Source organism: Coregonus lavaretus (assembly GCF_964263955.1).
Source record: "Coregonus lavaretus genome assembly, chromosome: 21".
Taxonomy (NCBI): domain Eukaryota; kingdom Metazoa; phylum Chordata; class Actinopteri; order Salmoniformes; family Salmonidae; genus Coregonus; species Coregonus lavaretus.
In genome coordinates this window covers 29,797,110-29,816,071 of record NC_140008.1, presented here as the reverse complement: position 1 = coordinate 29,816,071, position 18,962 = coordinate 29,797,110, and the positions used below count along the sequence as shown (strand labels likewise).

The 18,962-nt window shown below is 40.1% G+C and overlaps 1 pseudogene across 1 annotated transcript; it reads left to right on the top strand.

The window, feature by feature from the left end:
• Nucleotides 1-6,514: 6,514 nt before the first annotated feature.
• LOC311149136 (3-keto-steroid reductase/17-beta-hydroxysteroid dehydrogenase 7-like) lies at nt 6,515-17,284 on the top strand (annotated as a pseudogene). The gene is made up of 10 exons: nt 6,515-6,561; nt 12,428-12,631; nt 12,897-12,989; nt 13,394-13,508; nt 14,932-15,126; nt 15,313-15,427; nt 15,642-15,698; nt 15,929-15,996; nt 16,362-16,404; nt 17,174-17,284. The product of its transcript is annotated as a 3-keto-steroid reductase/17-beta-hydroxysteroid dehydrogenase 7-like (transcript).
• Nucleotides 17,285-18,962: the final 1,678 nt, after the last annotated feature.

Here is an 18,962-nt window from a genome sequence, read left to right as displayed (position 1 = left end):
TCAAAGCCTATTAGATGATAATTTATTTATAATTAGAACAAAGGAATTTATAACTGACTTTTTCCAACATAACATAGGTACAGCGAATCCCCTTATTGTATGGGACACCTTTAAATGTGCCTTTAGAGGCCATGCAATTCAGTACTCATCTCGAAAACAAAAGCAATTTAGGTCAAAAGAGTTTATACTAAGAAAGGAAATAGAAAGTCTAACAGAACAGATAGATGGCAATAAAAACTGTAACATAGAGGCTCAGAATAAATTAGAGGATAAACAAAAAGAAATGGAAAAACTTATTCAAGAAAGATCAAGTGTAATATATTATAAAAATAAAGCAAACTGGATGGAATATGGGGAAAAATGCACAAAATTATTTTTTAATCTTCAACATAGGAATGCTACCAAAAAGAACTTAATGAAACTGGTTACAATTGACGGAGTCACCCATAATTCACCTAATGATATTTTGAAGGAAGAAACAAAGTATTTTAAGCATATGTTTTCTTTTCAGTCGCCTCCATCTCCTCTAACTGAAGCTAATTGTAGAGATTTTTTTCCTATTGATAATGTCAAATTAACAGCCACACAGAAAGACTTATGTGAAGATGAAATTACAGAGGAGGAACTTCTGGATGCAATTAAAGACTTTAAGTCCGGGAAAACTCCAGGGTTGGATGGCATACCAATCGAGGTATACCAAACCTTTTTTGATATACTAAGAGGACCGTTATTAGCATGTTTTAACCACTCCTATGTAAATGGTAGATTATCTGACACTCAAGAAGAAGGTCTGATCTCATTATTACTGAAACAGGATACAAGTGGAAAATATAAAGATCCAGTCCATTTACAAAATTGGAGGCCCCTTACACTTCAGTGTTGTGATGCAAAAATCCTAGCAAAATGTATAGCGCATAGAATTAAAAAGGTATTGTCGGATATTATTCATTCTAATCAGACAGGTTTTTTACATGGAAGATACATTGGAGATAATATAAGGCAAGTATTGGAAACAATAGAACACTATGGAAAATATGGGAAACCAGGCCTGCTATTCATAGCAGACTTCGAAAAGGCATTTGATAAAGTTCGACTGGAATTTATATATAAATGCCTGGAGCATTTCAATTTTGGAGAATCTCTTATAAAATGGGTCAAAATCATGTATAGTAACCCTAGGTGTAAAATAGTAAATAATGGCTATTTCTCAGAAAGTTTCAAACTGTCAAGAGGAGTGAAACAAGGTTGTCCACTATCGGCATATCTATTTATTGTGGCCATCGAGATGTTGGCTATTAAAATCAGATCCAATAATAATATCAGAGGATTAGAAATACAGGGCTTAAAAACAAAGGTGTCATTGTACGCAGATGATTCATGTTTTCTTTTAGATCCACAACTAGAATCCCTCCACAGCCTCATAGAGGATCTAGATACATTTTCTAACCTCTCTGGATTAAAACCAAATTATGACAAATGTACTATATTACGTATTGGATCACTAAAAAATACAATTTTTACATTACCATGTAGTTTACCAATAAAATGGTCTGATGCTGATGTGGATATACTCGGAATACATATCCCAAAGGAAATAAATGATCTCACTTCAATAAATTTTAATAGAAAGTTAGCAAAAATAGATAAGATCTTACTACCATGGAAAGGAAAATACCTGTCAATGTGTGGAAAAATCACCCTGATTAACTCTTTAGTATTATCCCAGTTTACCTATTTGCTTATGGTCTTGCCTACGCCTAGCAAACAGTTTTTTAAATTATATGAGAAAAAAATATTCAATTTTATTTGGAACGGCAAGCCAGACAAAATTAAAAGAGCATATTTATATAATGAATATGAATTCGGAGGACAGAAATTATTAAATATTAAAGCATTAGACCTATCACTAAAATCTTCAGTCATCCAAAAGTTATACTTAAATCCGAACTGGTTCTCAAGCAAATTAGTAAGATTGTCTCACCCACTGTTCAAGAAAGGCCTTTTTCCCTTTATTCAGATTACAACCTCTCACTTTCAGTTATTTGAAAAGGAAATAATCTCCCAAATGTCACTATTTCTAAAACAAGCCATAGAAAGTTGGTTGCAATTTCAATTTAATCCTCCAGAAACGACAGAACAAATAATGCAACAAATATTGTGGTTAAATTCAAATATACTAATTGACAAAAAACCTTTATTTTTTGACAGAATGTTTAAAAAAGGTATAATCTTCGTAAATGATATCATCGTGGACTGGTGGAGTTATGTCGCACATGCAGCTAACAAAAACATATGGAAATGTCTGCTCTACCCAAAATTACAACCAAATAATTGCAGCCTTACCGCAAAAGTGGAAGAGGAAAGTTGAAGGGGGAGAAAGTAAGGAACTTGTCTGTCGGCCTTGCATTAAAGAACATAATTGGTTAAGGAAAACTGTGATAAATAAAAAAGTATATCAGTTTCACTTAAGGACCAAAGGATTGACAGCAGTCCCATATAGATTGCAAAATAGTTGGGAAGAGATCTTTGACGTACCGATCCCATGGCATAGTGTTTATGAACTGACACGCAAAACGACACCGGATTCAAAAATTAGAATCTTTCAATTTAAATTATTATATAAAATTCTTGCTACCAATAGAATGTTATTTATATGGGGGATACAATCTTCCCAGCTCTGCAGATTTTGCTGTGAAGAGATAGAATCATTAGATCATTTGTTTTGGTTCTGTCCATTTGTAGCTTGTTTTTGGACACAGGTCCAGGAATGGCTAAAGGATTGCAATATTTACCTGGAACTAACCTTGCAGATAGCATTACTGGGTGATCTGAAAAGTCATAGTCAATCAATCAATAATATAATAATACTTTTAGCAAAAATGTTTATTTTTAATTCACAATCTGTAGAAGCAATGAGAATAGAAAGGTTCAGAACTTTTGTAAAACATCACAGTATGGTTGAAATATATATGGCAAATAGAAATCCTATATGGATGGTGTTAAGAGATAGATGGGAGGTATTGAATAGAGTTGAAGGATGGGACTAATAACAAATAACAACAAATAATAACAAAGATAGTTAATAATGTAAGCATACTGTGTCCATAATAAGTATATAGGTTGTATGTTGGGAGCTTTTGGGAAAGAGCACAGTTAGAAAGATATGGCATTTAGAAGCAAACCGGATGGACATCATGAAAATGATCGGAGAGGTTGAGAGTAGAAGAAGTTCAGGAGCAAAAAAAATAAATAAATATATATATATATATATAGATATAGAATTATTGTAAAATTAACTCTGTCCATAAGGTGCAGATAGTAAGTATAGACCGGAAGTAGAGGCCTGGGCGTTGTTGTTCACTAATTTACTCCAAGTAGGGAAAGGATGGTGGGGTTGAAAAGTAATAAAGGGGAATATATATATAAAAAATAAAAAAAACATGGGGGATTGGAAGTGATGCAGACAATTACATTGATAGAAGATACAATCTATCTGCAATATTAAGCTGATCCATCCCCCCGAAAGAAAAAATAAATAAATAAAAAAAATAAAAAATACAACAACAAAAAAAAAAAAAAAAAAAAAAAATTGGTGCTGGAGCCATTGGCTCCCTTCTAATCAAATGCGATATATTTATGGCTTTAATAACTATCAATGTTGAAAGAGTTAAATTGCTTCTCACTGTTGTTATAATAGACTGAAGTGTTAATGTCATTAGTTACTTCATCCATTTTCCCCAAAGCTTTGAACTCTTTGCTTGTACTTCCATCTATCACCACTAGTGTCAAATGACGTAAATGTAACTTACATTCACTCTCTCTTCCTACTCTAAACCCTAACTTTCAAACTTTTGATTATAAAAATACACCTATAATTACCTTGATCTCCCTACTCTAAAATGTCCTTCACCACTGTTCTCTCTCTTACTACTAACTTTGAAACTTAGTTTACTGTCTTAGAGTTCCTTCAACCCAGTTCTCCTAACTTTTTAATCTAATCTTTTCTCCTAACCTTTAAAAACCTTTTCCACTGATTTATTCACAAAATCCCTTCACCACCAATTTTTAGGATATGTGATTGGGAAGTCCCCACATGCTTCTGACTTCTTTACACACAGACTTGGCAAACGACTAAACACCTTTTAGCCTAGCCTGAAATCTCTTGGTGTAAGAATGTAACCCAGAATAACAGTCACCCCTTTTAACTTTATTTTTCAGACAGATTGTCTAATAGGCAGTCTAATAGATTATCATCCTTCCTATGATATTATCTTTTTAAGCCAATATGATTCCCAAAAACCCTACTTTTTAACATCTTCTACCAGACAGCCGTTTAGTGTATATCCTATTGTACAGTTCAATTTACACCATGCATCTCTTTCCAACAATGCAATAGGTATATGTTCTAATATTAGTATGTCTATTTTAATTTCTCTTTGAGTTCTATAGCAGAGCTCAATTGGTTCCTTAAGAGTAATTAGCTGTTTTACTACCTCAAATCCCTATCCTAATTAGTTAATTTTACATAGTGAGATGTTTAACCTCTTTAGGCTCAACACAGATAAAAGCTTTTCCACTATTCACTATTCACTATCACTTCTCATAGTCCTCTGGTTTTACTTCAATTGTTAGATATTTTCTCTTCTTCTCTAATCGGTGCTATCAGCTGACACCCCCCTTCGTATCTTCTAGGCACTCTAGAATCCTTAGGGTTCACCTGGAGAACAGGTGATCTTGACTGGCCCCTGTATCTTCCTTAAAAATGTTCTCTGTTGTTTCCTCCTGACGCATTGCACTCACAGGTAAAGTGACCAACCTGTCCACAATTATAACAGTCTTCTGAAAGTTGCTGGAAGTGTAGCTGAAATCTTCCTCCTCCTTCTAAGCCTTCTCGTCCTCTTCCTCTCCAATTCTGTGTCTGTCCAGAAACTGGCTGTGGATATGGAACACCTGGTACCCCCCTTGGTGGCTGGTACAATTGCATTTGATCTTGTTCAGTTGAAGCTGTAACAGTGATTGTTGATTTGGTTCACTTTGATTCTTCATAACCAAAGCTTCTCTTCTCCACCAGTTGTATGATTGAGTTTTCTGAGAGTTTCTTGATCCTGTTCTTTCTTGCTGTTGACATATCAGGATTCTTCAAAAGCTTATATTCTAAGTTCTGTCCTCGAAATATCATCTTCCATCATCTTCTTACTTTTCTTCTGTGCCAGTCCTTGTAGGATAAACTCCTTTTGAATACACAGCACCTTTAGTCTCCTCTTTATCGCTGTCTTCATCTGAACTCGAATCTCTTGTATCCTTCTTCCTTCAACTTCCATCAGAGATCAAATCTTTAGTATCCTTCTTTACTCTCTTGCCAACTTCCTTCTGATCACAGAGTCATATCCACCCATGATCTCTTCTCAATCACTCTGATCTTCATCTTCATCATCTTCTTCAAGTTCCATCTTCCTTAACCTCACTCTTCTCTTCCAGACATCTCATTTTCTTCCTTCTGGAGTTTTGGATTCATCTTCGTTTCTGCTTGTCCTCTATCTATTATTCATCTTCATCTCTGATGCAACAATCACCCTCCTGGATGATCACCGGAAGCTGAGGATAAACATCCCTAAGCTCTACTTCCTTCTCGTAAGGTGGGTGTCTTTTTGCTGAATGCGTATGTGAGACAGGTGTACTAACTTCTGCCATTAGTTTTCCTGTCGCCTTTTATTCCTTTAGCATTTTCTCTATACCTTTATCTTATCGCTGGAATCTTTTATCAGTTTTTGTTTGAGAATGAAGGGCAACTTTTGTTTCATTTGCCGGATAACCTAGCAATACTCTTAACTAAAGGATTACCATTTCGTACTATATCAACCGATGTAATGACTTTTTATAGCCTTGATGTCGTTTTTCCCCATTGTAACAACCCTTTTATATTCCTTTATCGTGAATTATTTTATTTTAGACTATATAGCCTATGGCTTCCCCCCTTTAATTATTAATATAAACCAAATATAAATAAATCAATCAACCAAAATTTGACTATGAAATAATTCAATTAAAATTTCTATTCAAAAACCATTTCTAATTAAAATAAAAAATCAATTAAAAAATCAATTAAAAATTATGAATAATTAAAACCAATTTTTTATTTCTACATCCTATGTCACCAATTTATCAATTAGTGGTGGCTATCTTACCACAACCCATCAAATGCAAGTAGTCAACTTCAGACTACAATACCCATAAACAAAGCCTGTAACCCACATATGTCAGAGTCAAGGCCAGCGGGCCACATCCGGCCCGCGAGAAGGTTTTTTACGGCCCCTGGGATGATCTTGATTTATTATTAGAACCGGCCCGCAGACCGCAGCAAGCCGGCAGCCCGCAGATCTTTTACACGCACCAATACTACATTTCCCACAATGCAACGGTGACGCACCGAGCAGTAGGCTGCTTCATTTCAATATTTATTGGCACAGCAGTCGTCAGCATCACAGTAAAATTAACTTTCAGATACCCATCAAAAATGGCAAAACGGAAGGTGGACACTGAGAACCGGGGGTTTCAAACAAGGTGGGAGTCGGAGTATATGTTCACGGAGGTAGCTGGAAAACCTGTGTGTCTTCTGTGTGGAGAAAGTGTGGCGGTACTGAAAGAGTATAATCTGAGACGACATTATGAAACGAAACACGCGGACAAAAACAAGAATATGGACATGGAACAAAGGCTACAAAAGGCAGAGGAATTAAAACGAGGCCTCAAATCTCGACAGGCTCTGTTCAAAAAAGCCAAATCACAAGGCCAGGCTGCTGTCAAGGCCAGTTTTATTTTGGCAGAAGAGATCGCTAAATCAGCCCGGCCATTTACGGAGGGGGATTTCATCAAAAACTGCATGATTAAAGTTTGTGACGAAGTTTGCCCAGAAAAAAGGCAACTCTTTTTAAATGTGAGTCTGAGCAGAAACACCATTGCCGAGAGAGTAGACCAGTTGTCCATCAATCTAAAAGAGCAGCTTGTGAAAAAGGGAAAAGATTTCATTGCATATTCCTTGGCTGTGGATGAGAGCACCGACATTTCTGACATTGCCCAGTTGTCAATTTTCATCCGCGGAGTGGACTCCAGCCTAAGCGTGACAGTGGAGTTTTTGGCTTTACGTCCTATGCATGGCACAACTACGGGGCATGATTTGTATGAAGAGGTGTCAAGATGTGTAAATGAGATGGAGCTGCCTTGGGAAAAACTCGTGGGTTTGACAACCGACGGAGCACCTGCGATGTGTGGACACAGGAGCGGACTGGTGGCGAAGATACGGGAAAAGATGCAAGAGGAAAACGCGACAGGTGAGCTGACAGCTTATCATTGTATCATACACCAGGAAGCGTTGTGCGGTAAAGCCTTGAAAATGGAGCATGTAATGAGCATCATCACGCGCACAGTTAACTTTATCAGAGCCAAAGGTTTGAATCACCGCCAGTTCAAGGCATTTCTGACGGAGTTAGAAACGGAGCATGGTGATTTGCCTTATCACACAGAGGTGCGATGGCTAAGCCAGGGAAAGGTGCTTCAAAGATGTTTCGAGCTTCGTGAGGAGATTTGTCTGTTCTTGGACAGCAAAGGGAAAGACACAACACAACTCCGAGACGAAATGTTTCTGTGTGAAATGGCTTTTCTGTGTGACATTACGAGTCATCTGAATGCAATGAACTTGCAGCTGCAGGGTCGGGATCATGTCATCTCTGATATGTACAGTACAGTGAAGGCATTTAAAACCAAACTGACTCTGTGGGAGACGCAGATGCGGAAAGAAAATTTGAGCCACTTTCCCAGCTGCCAGACCATGAAAGAGAAGCTCTCTACCAGTGCGTTCCCGAGCGCACAGTTGGCTGATAAAATAGGTATGCTTGCCGCTGACTTTCGACGCCGATTTGCTGACTTTGAAGCACAAAAAAGCAGGTTGGAACTGCTCGGTAACCCATTTGCTGTTGACGTGGAAAGCTCACCACCAAACCTCCAAATGGAGTTGATTGACCTCCAATGCAATGATGCACTGAGGGCAAAATATGCGGCAGTGGGTGCTGCGGAGTTCGCCCGTTTCCTCCCCGACACAATGCCCCAGCTGCGCATCCAGGCTGCTCAAACGTTGTCTATGTTTGGCAGCACATACCTGTGTGAACAACTGTTTTCTTTGATGAACCTGAACAAAACATCACACAGAAGTCGACTTACTGCTGAACACCTCCACTCAATTCTGAGGATTTCCTCAGCTCAGAGCCTTACCCCGAACATTGATGAACTTGTGGAAAAGATGGGACACCACCAAGTATCACCCTCAACCTCAAACAAGTGAACATTACTGTGCAATCACATATTTAGAGTTTTTACTCAGTTCAAGTTTAAAAGTTAAAGTTTAATATTTGTTTTCACTGCATGTTACTTCTCCTTAAACAAAGTGTTGTTTTTGATTAATAGATTTTTGCACTTTATTTTATTGTATTTCAATCCAATTATATTTTAAAAATATTTCAGTTGAGTGGATGATAGAAAATTGCTATTATTGTTTTTTTCTTTGAAGTAAATTTAGCCCACTTTTGCTAAAATAGAAAATATAGGCTACTGATGGTGCCTTGAATACCGGTTTCTTTCATTTAATGTTCATGTTATGGGGATTTTTATATAAAGGAAATTTGTCTTTTGTGTCTGTTGAAAATTAAAGATTACTGACAGAGCCATAAGAAAATATTGCTTTATTTATCTGATCATATTGGAATATATTTGTTAGGTTTTCAGTAGGTTCAATTAGGTTCACTAGACTATATGCGTCATTTAAAAATTTTTCAATGAACATTCGAACAGTCCGGCCCTCGGCTTGTAGCTAAATTTTTTATTTGGCCCTCCGTCCATTTGACTTTGACACCCCTGCTGTAACCCTACCATTACTACAATTCCCATAACCCCCTTGCTCTATACGCACCTAATTATCTTAAATTTACAGAATAATGTCAGTCCTTGATTCCCAACACAACTCCAATCAACCCCAGTGATGCACATAGCCTCCAAAATGCAATTTTTAATGAATCATTTGCCAAGCCTATGTAAAATTGTCATAACATCAAACATCCTGTAGGGGAAGATTTTGTAACCAGACCAGTCTCAAACCCTTGACTCGATCCTCTGTCGCGTCACGTGACGCTACGTCAGCACACGTTAGCCCCTCCTCTCTCTCTCCTTTGTTCCTCTCATATGACAAAAGAACAGAGACACAGGAAAAGATTTTAGTAGTTAATGCAATACTGAGTTACTTCAACCATATTCAATATTCCCCCACTCACATTCGCTTTAAGACTTAACCCAGGACTAAATAGATCGCTCAAAAACATTTTTATTTTATTTTAATCCGTCATTTAATTTAATTCATTACACTCAGTCAACATATACCTAATTTATAAATTCACTACATCCCAACAAATAGTTTCATTTTCAAACAGCAGCCGCTTTAAAACTATAAGATTCGTGTTAAAATCTCTCCTCTTTGTTCCCTCGTCTGTGTTTCTCTGTCTCTTCCTGAGCACGCAACCCCACAGAAATATGACCCTTTACCCACAACCCCGTGTTGTAGTTTTAGCAAACAACATGTTGTAGTTTAGTACCGGAACCCAACGTCTCATAATCTCGTGCCATAAACTACAACTCCCACGTTTTGTAGTGTAGTGTCATAAAATTAAACGCATGCGCAAATGCATTCAATGATACGATTCCCAGACAATAGAACATTAGCATTACGCTACAGCTTCACTATTTTATACCTTATAATCGAACAATTACACATAACAGAGCTCACATTTGCGTAGAACTCTGAATTCCACACACACAGACATATTTTAAGAGGCTTTAATCCATCGCAATGGGACCTCTAAGGACACGTTAGCATGTAGCACGCAACACAATTAGCATTAGCCGCTATGTACCATGTAGCATGAAACACAATCCAGCATTTAGCATTAGCATTAGCCTTAGCCTTTAGCTAACTGCGGCCTACCACACCCTAAGTAACCTTGCATTGTGCCTAAATCATTGTCCATTTATCCCCTGCTAACTTTATGCTGCCGTAAGTTATGGATATCATATGAGCGGTTACCCCATGCAAATACCCCATCGACTATAAGATGAGAATAACTTACAATATAACCGTCCCCCTTATAGTTCCCAGAACCAACCTGACAACACACCTAGCGCGTTGCAAGGATTTATGGCCCACTCCTAAGGAGTCGCCTCGTTCCGAGGTCTTTAACAGATCCACAATGCCCTAATGTATACATATTCCTGCCTTTATTCTGCCAATATCTGCCGTTAATATCTGCCTTCAATTGCTGTACAATTTTAGAATAATTATTACCAGACTCCTAGTCGACCGCAATAACGCCACACGAGGCACACTTTGGTCTAATGGTACATCCCTCCGTGTACACAAGCAGTATCCAACCTAACAACCTCACAAAGCTTGTGAGGAAAAAACTCACCCTTTTCTGGCCATGGCTTCAGAGCGAGTTAACTTGGCGGCTGAATGAAACAGAGGAGAGATGCAGACCAGCCCCACGTTGGGCGCCATTTGTCGTATCGCGTAAGTGCTGGCAATTATTGCTGATAAACAAAGGAGTCCGCTCATACTGAACTTGGATCATAAGGTTTATTCATATCACAAGCTTCAGCATAAGTGACAGATGTCATGACACCCGGAGAGCGACGGCCCGGATTGCAATGGTCGCTCTGCCCTTTCTTTGTCTAGCCCCTACTTATAAACAATGCAAAAAGATGGGTGCTCCCTCTTCTGGCCAATCACCAGTCTCCCCTGGGGCGTCACCCTCCAAACGGCTACATTTGACCTAACATAAACAACATTCCATTTCTTCATGAAAAACATTTAACAAAGGCATAATCCTAATACACGACACCTATCTCCATCCATGGCTAATTTAGGAAAGGGCCGATTTTAGCTAGCTAGCTAGCCACAGGAGGACAGTGACACAACAACATACAACAATTCAATTTTTTTTCTGTCTATGATGTTTGGCTTCTGATGTGATGTGATTGGTCTGAATCCAAATCCAAACTAGCGTCCCTTGACACTTTTTTTTGGCACGCTAGGACCATTCACAGCTGAGCTCACTCAGTTTAGCTCAACGCTGATTGGCAATTACTTTATTTTTTTTAAATATCAAGGGAGGCCAAATGCTCACTGTCTTCCCTTGCATTCAATGCTACGGCGGCAACAATGTCATACTCTTTTTGATCAGACAGCATTAGATAGATACGCTACACATACTAAGACAGAGGGCCGCTGTTTCGTTCACCAAATCAGCTACTCAGCTGTCACGGCCCATGGGATTAGTATGACGAAGGTGGTTCTGTGAACTATTACTGCAGTACCACAAAGGGACGAGTGGTTCTGTTGTAGTGGAGGCGGTTCACGTGATGAGTAAGACTTGTGACCTGTAGACTTGCGTTTGTTACCTGAGCTAATTCCTAGTCTTTAGCTCAGTGGGCTAACAAAGTATTGTGGCGTGTATGTGTGTATAAGTTTTGACTGCAAGTTTCTGCAGTTGCTCTTCACCAACTTCATCCTGCAGTCGTCGCCTACATTGAGGGAAGCTTTGTTGTGAACCACTTAGGGTGTGTTTGACCCACGCGAATGTGACCAAAGATGTGACTGAAACAGGAACCAACTTTGTAAACCCACTGGCCACAGACGTCAATTCAATGTCTATTCCACGTTGGTTCAACCCCGTAATATAATTTAAATGACGTGGAAACAACGTTGATTCAAGCAGTGTGTGCCCAGTGGGTACAGTGGATATGTATAAATGAATGTGATATTTGAGGCGCTCTCTCTCATCAGTTCATTGTGCAGTGTACACACATATATTTCCAGTTTGTGAGTCTGTGATATGGGGGTTGGAGATATGTTTATTTTGACATTATAAAGAACTACTTTTATAAACAATGGCAACACTGCCATGTTGCACTGAGCCTTGCTGTTGGAAAAACCCCTCAGTATCCGACCTTCGGCTGTCGCAGATGCACCTCTCCCGACTTCACTCCTCAACTTTCGTCTACAGTCAATTGCTTTCGCCTTACCACTCAAACGAGCCCACTGCTGTTGAAGTAGGCAGAAATACAGCTAGTATGACATTACCAGTTTTGCATCATATGTTGCGTTTTGAAAGTTCAATATCTTGATAACGTGATTGCTGACATGCAAAACATTTTGGGACTGTATCCACAGTGGACTAATGAAACAAATACCAAAATATAGTTTTTGAATGGATTATTCCTTTAAACCTATATCAATCAACATTGTAGAATCTTGTAAAAATGTCATGAATTTAATTACATTTTCCAATGGTTTTGATTGGTTACGGTGTGTGTGCTTTGTTCCCTGCAGTGGTATAGGCCTGGCACTGTGTGAGCGTCTCCTCTCTGAGGATGGCAGTATCCAGCTATGTCTGGCCTGTAGGAACCTGCGTCGGGCCCAGGCCGCCCGCTCCGCCCTGTTGACCTCTCACCCCGGTGCCCAGGTGGCCCTGCTACAGCTGGACACCAGTAGCATCTCCTCGGTCCTCACCGCCGCCCACGACGTCAAACTGAGGTAGGTAGGTATGACGGTAATCTCAGCACCCAGAACCAAATCAGCTACTCAGCTGTCACGGCCCATGGGATTAGTATGACGAAGGTGGTTCTGTGAACTATTACTGCAGTACCACAAAGGGACGAGTGGTTCTGTTGTAGTGGAGGCGGTTCACGTGATGAGTAAGACTTGTGACCTGTAGACTTGCGTTTGTTACCTGAGCTAATTCCTAGTCTTTAGCTCAGTGGGCTAACAAAGTATTGTGGCGTGTATGTGTGTCTCCCAGGTATAACCAGTTGGACTACCTCTACCTGAATGCTGGCATCATGCCCAACCCACAGCTGGATGTCAAGGCCTTCTGTAAGGGACTATTCTCCAGGTACAGCTCCACAAAGTTTTGTCAGAACTAAGACCCAGCTATGGTCGAAACGTCTTGTCTGAGTTCTTTTGGGAGCATACTGTAGGCCTCTACTAGTGTGTGTATGTATTTTGTGTTTTCACTATTGTTTGCTCAAATCCACCACCTGGGGAACGTTTCTTTCTGGTGGGTCTATACTACATCAAATCAAATCAAATGTTCAAAATCAAAATTTATTTGTCACATGTGCCGAATACAACACCTTACAGTGAAATGCTTACTTACAAGCCCTTAACCAACAATGCAGTTTTAAGAAAGAATACCCTAAAAAAAAAAAGCAGCAGTAAAATAACAATAGCGAGGCTATATACAGGGGGTACCGGCACAATTGTGGTTACGTTGAGGTTGTGATGTGTTTGTTGCAGCAAAGTCATCAGCATGTTTGCCATGGGGGCAGGTATTCTGACCCAGAAGGATAACGTCACCGCAGACGGACTACAGGAAGTGTTTGCCACCAACCTCTTTGGTCACTTCCTACTGGTGAGCGAAGTGCAGTTTATTAATGGTGATGAAATGTAACTTCCTTATGTTATAAAATACATTTTACCAAGACTAATATGATTATTCATGTTCTGAATCATTCAGTAGGGTCTTTCTCTAACATATCATTAACATTATATCCAAAAAGTCAGATTTTGTAACCTAATACTTCTGATAATAAGCGCCGAGCTCTGTTGACATAGCGGTGCAGGTTTCTCATAACAACTTTTGAGGATTTTACATTTTGCGGTCGTCATCTTCAAAGTTGTTTCCGCGGGTGGCAAAAAGCAAAATTAGCATGACACGAGCTGAATTAAATGTAAAAGTCAATTTTACCCATTGGTCAAAATATGCGTTTTTGATTGGACATCCTAATTAATATAACATTCATATATATAGTATATACACGTATATATCATAAAGAGATCTGTTCAGACCATGTTATCTTATAAGCTTTTTATCCATCTCCTGAGATCATTGCTTTGTAGACATTGAGGACCACCTACTTATTAAGTTAGCTTTCCCTCTACAGCAGAGGACCCTGGATCCATCTCCCCTTCACCAGCTGCCCGTCATATAGCAACGCTCTTAATAAAAAATTAACACCACAGTTTCTATGACAATAAGTTCTGTCCTCTCCTTCCCTAGAGAGAGTTTTTGCTGACTGCTAATTCCAGGGTCACCTCTACTATTCTGCTTACCTCAGGGCTTTGTACACTCATGTTTATTGGAGAGGCCAGTTGACTGTGGTGATGTCTCTTATCACTGGTACCGCTAGCCTGTGTACCTGACTGCTTCTGGCCTTGTTTGGCAAGGCAATGACGAGTTAGCTAAGGTAGGGAAGGGAAAGGGGATACCTAGTCAGTTGCACAACTGAATGCATTCAACTGAAATGTGTCTTCCGCATTTAATCCAACCCCTCTGAATCAGAGAGGTGTGTGGGGCTGCCTTAATCAACGTCATCAGCGCCCAGGGAGCAGTTGTTGTTCGGGGTTAATTTCTCCACCTTGCCGGCTCAGGGGATTCAAACCAGCAAACTTTCGGTTACTGGCCCAACGCTCTTAACCGCTAGGCACCTGTCACGTCTACTCCCGCTCCGGCGCGCGACGTCTCTGGTTTACTACCACCGGTTCTGGCAACCCATCATTATGCACACCTGCACCCCATCATTAGGCACACCTGGACTTCATCACTACCCTGATTACTTCCCCTTTATCTAGCACTCTGTAGCATTACTCATCAGGCAGTATTGGTTCTGTTATCATGTCCAGACGCTTCTCTTGTTTTGTATTCTCTACATATTCGTTACTATTAAACTCACCAACTGCACCTGCTTCCTGACTCCTTGCGTCTTCGTTACAGCACCAAACATTTCCTTAACCCCATTTGGTCCCTTACCCTGTGTTGTCACCTGCATGGCCAGGTGAGGGAGCTGCTACCGGTGCTGTGCCAGGCCAACCACACCTCCCACGTGATCTGGACTAGCTCCAGTAACGCCCGGCGCTCAGCCTTCAGCCTGAAGGACCTTCAGCACCAGACAGGCACTGAGCCCTACAGCTCCTCCAAATACACCTCAGACCTCCTCAGTCTGGCTCTCAACACACACCTCAACACACAGGTCAGCCACAACACACACCTCAACATAAAGGTCAGCTACAACACACACACCTCAACATACAGGTCAGCTACAACACACACACCTCAACATACAGGTCAGCCACGGCACAAAGATGTGTAGAAGGGGTCAGCCATATTTTAGTAAGCACTGAGTGGGCCATACTTTATTAATTTGTGTTTCCTCCAGGGCCTGTATTCGACAGTGATCTGTCCAGGCTTTGCGATGACCAACCTGACCTACGGTATCCTGCCTTCCTCCCCCCCCCCTCCTCTGGAACCTGCTCATGCCCATCCTCTGGCTGGTGTGTGTTGTGTGTGTGTATGTGTTGTGTGTGTGTGTCTGTGTGAGTGATAATAGTATTTGTTAAAGGAACATTTTATCATTAGTCCCACAAAATTGTGCATGTCAACATTCAATATTTTAAGATATATTGCTTTCAGTCTCCTGATTCCCAAAATCAAGCAATATCAAATTTTCATGATGATGCGTCTTATCCATCTTTCTCATTTTAACAGATCAGAATCTTTACAAACACATTCACCCTGACCCCCTACAATGGAGCAGAGGCTCTGGTATGTACACACAGACACACACACACACACAAGCGGATGCTCTGGAATAACATGACATCACTGGTATGTACAAGCACCAACAAATATTTTTACCTCTCGCAGTGAACCATGGAAACATATTACCGTTCTGTATTGATAGTTCTTGGTTGTTACATGCTCTGCATTTGTTGTGACTTAATCAAATCTATTTTTAAGAGTTTGATTAATCTATACCTCTTTTCATTGTGCAGTTCTGGCTGTTTATGCAAAAACCTGAGTCGCTAGATCCTTGGGCTAAATACTACAGTGTCACGCCCTGGCTCTGGGGACTCTTGTATGTTGAGCCAGGGTGTTAGTTTCGTTGTGTAGAGTCTATGTTTCGTGTTTCTATGGTATGTTCTAGGTTATGTGTTTCTGTGTTGGCCAGGGTGGTTCTCAATCAGAGGCAACGAGAATCAGCTGTTGCTTGTTGTCTCTGATTGGGAGCCATACTTAGGCAGCCTTGTGTGCACTTGTTATTCGTGGGATCTTGTTCCGTGTAGGTTTGTGTTTTGTTAACCGAGGACTTCACGTATCGTTTGTTGTTTTGTTATTGTATCGTGTTGGAAAAGTACACTATTAAAGAAGATGTACGCATATCACGCTGCGCCTTGGTCCACTCCTTTCGACGATCGTGACACACAGTCTAACCTCAGGTCTGGGAAACAACTACACACAACCTCGCAAGGTATACAAACCACAGATCCAGGAAATCCAGACTAACTCTAAAACAGTAGTGATACTGTACACAACATTGGAAGTCATCTCCACAGTTATTTGAATCTGCGACATCACATGTACATCACATATTTGTATTGTTCCGTTATTGAACATATTACCAGCCTGTATTTTTTTTGTACCAATCTACCAACCAAGCAAGATATCAATTTCAATCATATCAGCATGGTTAAGTATTGATATTAATTTGGCAGATTATATTTAAGCGATAAGGCCCGAGGGAGTATGGTATATGGCCAATATATGCCGGCTAAGGGCTGTTCTTATGTACGACCCAACGCGGAGTGCCTGGATACAGCCCTTACCCGTGGTATATTGGCCATATACCACAAACCCCTGAGTCGCCTTTTTGCTATTATAAACTGGTTACCAATGTAATTAGAGCAGTAAAAATACATGTTTTGTCATACCCTTGGTATATGGTCTGATAAACCATGGCTGTCAGCCAATCAGCATTCAGGGATCGAACCACCCAGTTTATAATACTCTAGATCATTTTGAAGAGGTGGAATGTAACTATAGATTAATATTGGATCCGTCCAAATTATGAAATATTAAGTAATTATTCTATCTGACACGTGTCATGACTTCTGTTTCTATTCTTGTCAAATCCACTCCAGAAAGCCATTTGCCAGACAATACTATTAGTCAGCGGCTGGTGTAGCTGACATGCCATCGGTCCCCTGCTGTGTCTGATCGCCTCTCTGTTCCCTTCTCAGATGGATATTGACGAACATGTCCGAGGCCCTGTATAATAAACTACTGGAACTGGCAAAGTACGCAGGAAACTGAAGGAGGAAAAGAAGGGTATTAGAGTAACACCACAGTAGCCTGATTGAAGGAACACTGGATGGGAGATAACTCCCATCTAATGGACTGAGACTCCTGTCCTGCAAACTACTGAGAAAGAATCTCATCTGATTGTCACTATGTCATTGATAGAAGTGATGAATTCTGTTTGCCTTATTTGCCTACATTGGGAGGCCTCACAGACAATGAGTGCTGCTGGTATTAGGTTCTGATTTGATTGCCACCATGTCACTCATTGATGCTGCTACTAATGTATTGTGTTTGTATTGCATGTGTTGTCAGACCTCATAAGGAATTCCACAAAAACATTTGAAAGTATGTGTATTATTTTATGTATCAAATAATGTAATAACATTCCAATAAACCATATGGCTTTAATTAACAACGTCTACACCACTGATAGTCCTGAATGACTTTGTGGATTTAAAGTGGTAGTTGTAATGTTGTCAAGTAAGTGTAATGATTTTGTTAATTTTAACCAGCATATACAGTACCTTGCAAAAGTATTCATCCCCCTTGGCGTTTTTCCAATTTTGTTGCATTACAACCTGTAATTTAAATGGATTTTTATTTGGATGTCATGTAATGGACATACACAAAATAGTCCAAATTGGTGAAGTAAAATTTAAAAAATAACTTGTTTCAAAAAATTCTAAAAAATAAATTACAGAAAAGTGGTGCGTGCATATGTATTCACCCCCTTTGCTATGAAGCCCCGAAATAAGATCTGGTGCAACCAATTACCTTCAGAAGTCACATAATTAGTTAAATAAAGTCCACCTGTGTGCAATCTAAGTGTCACATGATCTGTCACATGATCTCAGTATATATACACCTGTTCTGAAAGGCCCCAGAGTCTGCAACACCACTAGGCAAGGGGCACCACCAAGCAAGCGGCACCATGAAGACAAAGGAGCTCTCCAAACAGGTCAGGGACAAAGTTGTGGAGAAGTACAGATCAGGGTTGGGTTATTAAAAATATCTGAAACTTTGAACATCCCACGGAGCACCATTAAATCCATTATTACAAAATGGAAAGAATATGGCACCACAACAAACCTGCCAGGAGAGGGCCGCCCACCAAAACTCACAGACCAGGCAAGGAGAGCATTAATCAGAGAGGCAACAAAGAGACCAAAGATAACCCTGAAGGAGCTGCAAAGCTCCACAGCGGAGATTGGAGTATTTGTACATAGGACACTTTAAGCCGTACACTCCACAGAGCTGGGCTTTACGGAAGAGTGGCCAGAAAAATGCCATTGCTTAAAGAAGAAAATAAGCAAACACGTTTGGTGTTCGCCAAAAGGCATGTGGGAGACTCTCCAAACACATGGAAGAAGGTACTCTGGTCAGATGAGACTAAAATTGAGCTTTTTGGCCATCAAGGAAAACGCTATGTCTGGCACAAATCCAACACCTCTCATCACCCCAAGAACACCATCCCCACAGTGAAGCATGGTGGTGACAGCATCATGCTGTGAGGATGTTTTTCATCGGCAGGGACTGGGAAACTGGTCAGAATTGAAGGAATGATGGATGGCGCTAAATACAGGGAAATTCTTGAGGGAAACCTGTTTCAGTCTTCCAGAGATTTGAGACTGGGACGGAGGTTCACCTTCCAGCAGGACAATGACCCTAAGCATACTGCTAAAGCAACACTTGAGTGGTTTAAGGGGAAACATTTAAATGTCTTGGAAT